The sequence below is a fragment of the Brassica rapa genome, chromosome A02 (assembly GCF_000309985.2).
Source record: "Brassica rapa cultivar Chiifu-401-42 chromosome A02, CAAS_Brap_v3.01, whole genome shotgun sequence".
Taxonomy (NCBI): domain Eukaryota; kingdom Viridiplantae; phylum Streptophyta; class Magnoliopsida; order Brassicales; family Brassicaceae; genus Brassica; species Brassica rapa.
In genome coordinates this window covers 22,511,767-22,517,639 of record NC_024796.2, presented here as the reverse complement: position 1 = coordinate 22,517,639, position 5,873 = coordinate 22,511,767, and the positions used below count along the sequence as shown (strand labels likewise).

At 40.0% G+C, this 5,873-nt stretch overlaps 1 long non-coding RNA gene across 1 annotated transcript; it reads right to left on the bottom strand.

The window, feature by feature from the left end:
• Positions 1-2,419: 2,419 nt before the first annotated feature.
• On the bottom strand, positions 2,420-5,466 carry LOC117131775. Its single transcript, XR_004455115.1, has 2 exons — positions 3,027-5,466; positions 2,420-2,707 (listed from the first exon to the last, which is right to left on the bottom strand). It is a non-coding gene; the product is annotated as an uncharacterized LOC117131775 (long non-coding RNA).
• Between the last annotated feature and the right edge of the window lie 407 nt (positions 5,467-5,873).

The following is a 5,873-nucleotide window of genomic DNA, read 5'->3' as shown; positions in this document are numbered from 1 at the left end:
CTTGATTCTCACTTTGTAGCTTGTCATCAAAGTTAATGAGCTTAAAGACAACATCTTCAAAGGTCATATCAGGAAGGGAATCCATAGAATGCTCAATCACAGTACATATAGACTCATATTCCTTTCCTAAACCAGTCAACGCTCCATAAATCATCTATGGTTCAGTAACTGGAAACCCTATGGAATCTAGCTGATCACATACGCTCTTGACATCTCCTAGATATTCAGCCATAGTCTTCTGGTTTTTAGACATACCTTGAAGCTTTCGTTAGAGATCGAGCTTTCGTGTTGCAGAGATTCGGTTGTATTTCTTTCCCAAGCTGAACCAAACCTCCTGAACAGAATGTAAGCCATAGACAGAACGTAGAGTCTCTTCCGTTAGTGACCCAAACAACCAAGCCATAACCAGTTGATCCTTGCGTATCCATTTAGTAAAGTCTGGATTAGCTTCTTCCGTGACAACATCGCCGTTTCTGATGGACACGGTAGGAGATGGACGAGGAGAGCTTCCATTGATAAAGCCCAAGAGAGACTGACTCGCTAAGAACGACTCAAACTGAGTTTTTCAAAGCAGATAGTTTGAAAAGGAAAGTTTTAGAGTAACACATTGTGAAATGATTAGAGAAGCAGCTTACAAAGTATCTGAGCCATGGAGCTCTGATACCATGTGAATCTAACGAGAAACCTCATACAGAAGTGGAAACTTTAGTCTTTTTATTCAGCTTTAAGATCTCATACAACGTCATTCTCTATTTATACAAGAGTCACTCCTTCATCTAGTAAGGCAGTGTCAACACATGATTGAAAAGTGAATAAGACAATCGAATCTATTAGACGTTGCAGGATAGTGAGCTGGCCTTGTCGTACTCGTTGCACTCGCTTTACATGATCTTTGAGCATTCAACGCCGTAACAGAGAAAAAAGAAAAGCTGGAGCTGGGCTTCGCATCATCCTTCATTGTGGGCCTTATCATCTTCTCAGTTTCTGGTCCAATACTCTCTATAATATTTAGCTAGAAATTTTCTATAGATTATTATCTTATTATTTTATCGAATTATGTTATATTTTCCATAGACCCAATTTAGATCCGGAAGAATGTATTAATTTACCATGTTTATTAATTTATTAAGTGTTTATTTATAGAGTTTCTAGTGTATGTTACTAGACTACATGCTTAAGCTCGAATCCTGGTCTCACACGTACTGCATCTGTTTAATAGGATATAACTTTAGTGTTTACGATATCACCACATGATGTTGCAATATCTTTTTTCATTTGGTTTTACAACAAAGATGGTTTACTTGAGTGTTTCATTAGTGTTTTATCATTAAGGTCCTCCGAGTTCCCTTACTGGCCTCACGCCCTTCCTCTATATTTCTAACCGATAATTTCTTTTTTGTTTCAAGTTATAGCTACACTACATCATTTCCTTTTAAATAAGTGTAAGTCCATATAAAAGAAGCCTTAGTATTCAGATTATCATGAAATAAATAAAACTGGTTAGTTTCTAAAAAAAAGTTAATTATAAATCAATTATTTGTCTTTCTTTAGAAAAACTAGGATGCATGAAATTTTCCAGTGGTGTCAAATGCTTTTACTGCATATAATCCTGACATTTTCTCGTAGCATCTAGTACTGGAACTCGGGTCCGGTAGTGTCGAAAAACAACTCTCTAACCGGTTGAACACTAACGGACACAAGTTCCAGTCCTAGATGCACATGCACTTGGGTAAGTTATCATGTAATTTACTTCTTTTATTTTTATGAAAATGTGTTTCAACTTGGTGTCTAAGGCTTGTTTTGACTATCTCTTAAAGTTTCTGTATAAGATCTTAAAATTTGTTATAACCTTTTAATTGGTTTAACTTGGTCTCCAAACATTTTTATTTCTTTAAGTTTATTTTTCTCTTAATATTGCTTTTAATGTAAACTTGTTATCCAAGGCTTGTACTTTTCATCTCTATTAGATAATACACTTGAGAACTTGAGAAAAAAAACACAAGAAATCACCAAATTAGTATTGAAATTTTCTAAAAAATGTCCCAACTTCTCAGCCGAATCAGGAAGCCCCTTGTCTGCAAAAGTATCCTCGTAAGCATTTCTTTCGTCTTTGTCTATACGATTAGGTCAGTGTACTAATTAACTACACGCTGCAGAGACACAACAAGTACGTAGTTCGGTGGTTCTCGTCTATGCCAATCTACCCGTACATGTTACTAGACTACATGCTTAAGCTTGCAAGTTCAGGCAAAAATTCTTCCGATGGCCGCATATCCATAGGAAAACACTCACGGTCTGTTTGATCCAAAAATGATGTTTATGCTGGTGTTTTTGGTTGAATCAATACAATAAAAGAATCTAAGAATGAGAATTAGATTCTTGAGGCTTAGGAGAAATCTTTAGATGAAATCAAATGGGAAATGAACATAAAAAGAGTTTATTGATTAAAGATTGTATTACAAGTATGATTACTAGTGTAAAGTAAATCTAATAATCATGAACTCTTTACAAGATGTGTTCTAAGTGTAAAATGGAGAGAAGATGATATCCTTTCTCATAAGGAAGAGCTCCTTATTTATAGAAAGATGAAGCCTAGGGCTTCCTAGCAACATGGGCCTAGTTCAATGTCTAATGGACCTTGAAGAAGATGTAAATCCACCCCCAACAATAAGTCCCCCAAGTTCGTTGAGAGAGATGGAATCGATCTCTGCGAAGTTTACGAATAGGGTTTATTTAGACAATGAACTAGACACATTTAGGCGAGTTTATTTCGAACTTGTGCCTAGTAAAAAGCAAGTTTGCTTTAAACTCGTGCTTAGCGAAAGACGAGTTTACTTGACTCATGCTAAGACAGAGGCGAGTTTACCGAGAACTCGTGCCTAGTGGATGGAGAGCTTCTGTAAACTCATGCCTAGCCAAAGATGAGTTTTTGTAAACTCGTGTCTAACAATAAGCGAGTCGACCGCAAACTCGTGCCTAATAAAAAGCAAGTTCAATTTAAACTCGTGCCTAAAATACATGTTTACCGAACTATTGCCGACCCGAAGTCTCGTGTTGAGATCGTGTGTGCCGAACAAGTTGTTGGCTTGATGATCGTTGGAGAAACACGTATTTGATGAGTTCGTCATCCTTGAGAGCTAGACTCCGAGAATGAATAGTTTGATAACGGGATGCCGAGATCAAGTCGTTGCCAAGCTCATCGTGTGGCTTCATGATGTAATGTTTGAAGAAAGCTTGGCTTCTTCTCCTCCTGTGACCATAAAAATAATATGGTCAAAGCGTGATATACGTATGTATAGTAATGTTTAACATGTATATTCACGAGAAGAAAAAGCTAGACAATTAACTTTCTAAAGACGTTACGAGACAAGGCGGAGCTCATAATCTTAGTATGATGATCTAGTGATTATTTAGCAACGCAACTTCTAATAATAGTAGGTCATATTCCAAGGTTCGAAAACTTATCTTTTTTTTTTTTAATTGTAGATGACCATGAGTGGACCGTGAAGAGAGACCACAATGGTCATGTCCTCTGTTTTCTTCTGTTCCTTTTGGAGTTTTGAAGCAGTGCTTGAAGCCAGGAACAAGCTTCTAGCGGTGGAGCGCTTGAAGACGTGGCCAGTGCCGAGTAAAGCACGTGCCTGTTGTCCGGCGTTTAAACCGCACGAGCTCAAGGATTCTGTCATAACGAGAGAACAGCCATTGACGGAGTGAGACGAGATGTTCCCTGAAGAAGCACGACCTTGTTGGAGAGCTTGGCGTCGGCATGATCATGACCAATTGATGCTTCCCCTCGTCATGGAGGAACACTCCTCCTATTCTATCGCTCGTGCCAAGCAGGTGATGACCGTCCCGAGTACTGGACGTAGATCGATCCTCTGCCTCCGAGACCTCGTGATGAGCACAAGGTGGTTGTGGTGACGAGGTATGGAGCTCGAGATTGACAGAGAGAGGTAAAGCTGGTTACTTCCATTAATGGAGCTTGAACTCAACACTCATCTCCTTCTCGGAAGCCTATTCACTTTCGCAAAGCGAGTCGTGGCGAGGAGAATCTTGTGACGAGATAAAGTGTTGAGCTTTCCAGAGATCAAGTCCGCAGCGCTGATGAGATTAAGCTTGTTGGGAGAGTTTGCTCTAAACGCCACCAGGATCAAATCTCCGACCCCCGTCTCTGCCGCGAGCAAAGCGGTGGCTCCAATCTGGAGACTGAAGACACTTTGACAGGCATGAACGCTCTCTACAGGAACCCTCGAAAAACCTAGCTTGTCTTCGGTAGAGGTTTCCGCGCTGGCATGAACCGTTCAACAAGGAGTGGCCGAGATCGAATCTTCTGATGACGAGCTGCTAGGATCTTGACTGACGAGATTGCCGGTGTTGTCGAGATCAAGTCTTGACCTTGGTCGCAATCTATCAGGAATCAACGATAATCGTTGTTCTTGTCCAATCTGGCCTGTTGTAGGCGATAACAGAATGGAGCTCGACGTATCTGAGGAAGCAATGACGACCTCGTCCTTTTACAAACTCGCCGGAGATTAGAAGTTGTCTGAGTCTCGTCGGCTCAAGGATCGACCCGTGACCCACTCTGTTTCCTTTGCCGGAGCTCCATCTGGACGGTACGGCTACTGCAGGAGAAGCCTTGTCCGTAGACGGAACACAACGAAACAGCTCTGCTCGATCTCTCCTTCCGTCACAGGCTAGCTCGTTGTTGGCGGCGATGGAATGGAAGCCAACGAACATGAGAAAAGAACATCGACGGCGTCTGTCTACGAGTCCCCTCCGGAGTTCTCTGGGAGTCGTCGGTCAAAAATCATCCTAAGGTCATAAATAATATTTTTTTATTATCCCCATTCCTTTGATAAATTAAGCGTATGTCTACGATTATGCATAACATCAATCGAATTTTAATAATGAGATGAGATTGTGAAACTTATCTTTTTCAAAGATGATTTCAATACTCCGACCAAGTGCTTGATGAGAGTCCCATCCCCAACAAAAACAAAGCTTTCATGAGAAAGCTTTATCTTTTAGCTTGAGATGAAGATAGATCTAGAATTTTTCCAAAGTTGATATGCTTTAAAGATGGTTCTCCTTGCCCCCTCCTTCTAGCGCCAACTGTTTGATCCAAAAATGATGTTTATGCTGGTGTTTTTGGTTGAATCAATACAATAAAAGAATCTAAGAATGAGAATTAGATTCTTGAGGCTTAGGAGAAATCTTTAGATGAAATCAAATGGGAAATGAACATAAAAAGAGTTTATTGATTAAAGATTGTATTACAAGTATGATTACTAGTGTAAAGTAAATCTAATAATCATGAACTCTTTACAAGATGTGTTCTAAGTGTAAAATGGAGAGAAAATGATATCCTTTCTCATAAGGAAGAGCTCCTTATTTATAGAAAGATGAAGCCTAGGGCTTCCTAGCAACATGGGCCTAGTTCAATGTCTAATGGACCTTGAAGAAGATGTAAATCCACCCCCAACACGGTCGGAGCAAAAACACATCGTGATTAAGGACCTGGCACTGGTGAATGAAGTCTGTAACGCAATGACTCTTATCTCGACCTAGAGGATGAAGATTGGGTACTGGCTGTCAAGCTCTATGGCTCTAAGATTAAGCTTTTTAGGCGCTCATACAAACCTACGTGGATTGATTGAAACTACATGGCTTCGTCTATATACACAACCTCGAGACTCATGTATTCTAAGAAAGATGAAAGGCTCTACGTTCCAATTCCTGGAGGAGCTTACTTGTACTCTTTGGATCGTCCCGAGTTCATTGGCTTGTGGACTGAAGATTTAACTAAGTATTTGATGAAAGCCAGTTGGAGGTAAATACGTTTACCAAGACAGTCCACTTCTTGGAGCCACCTT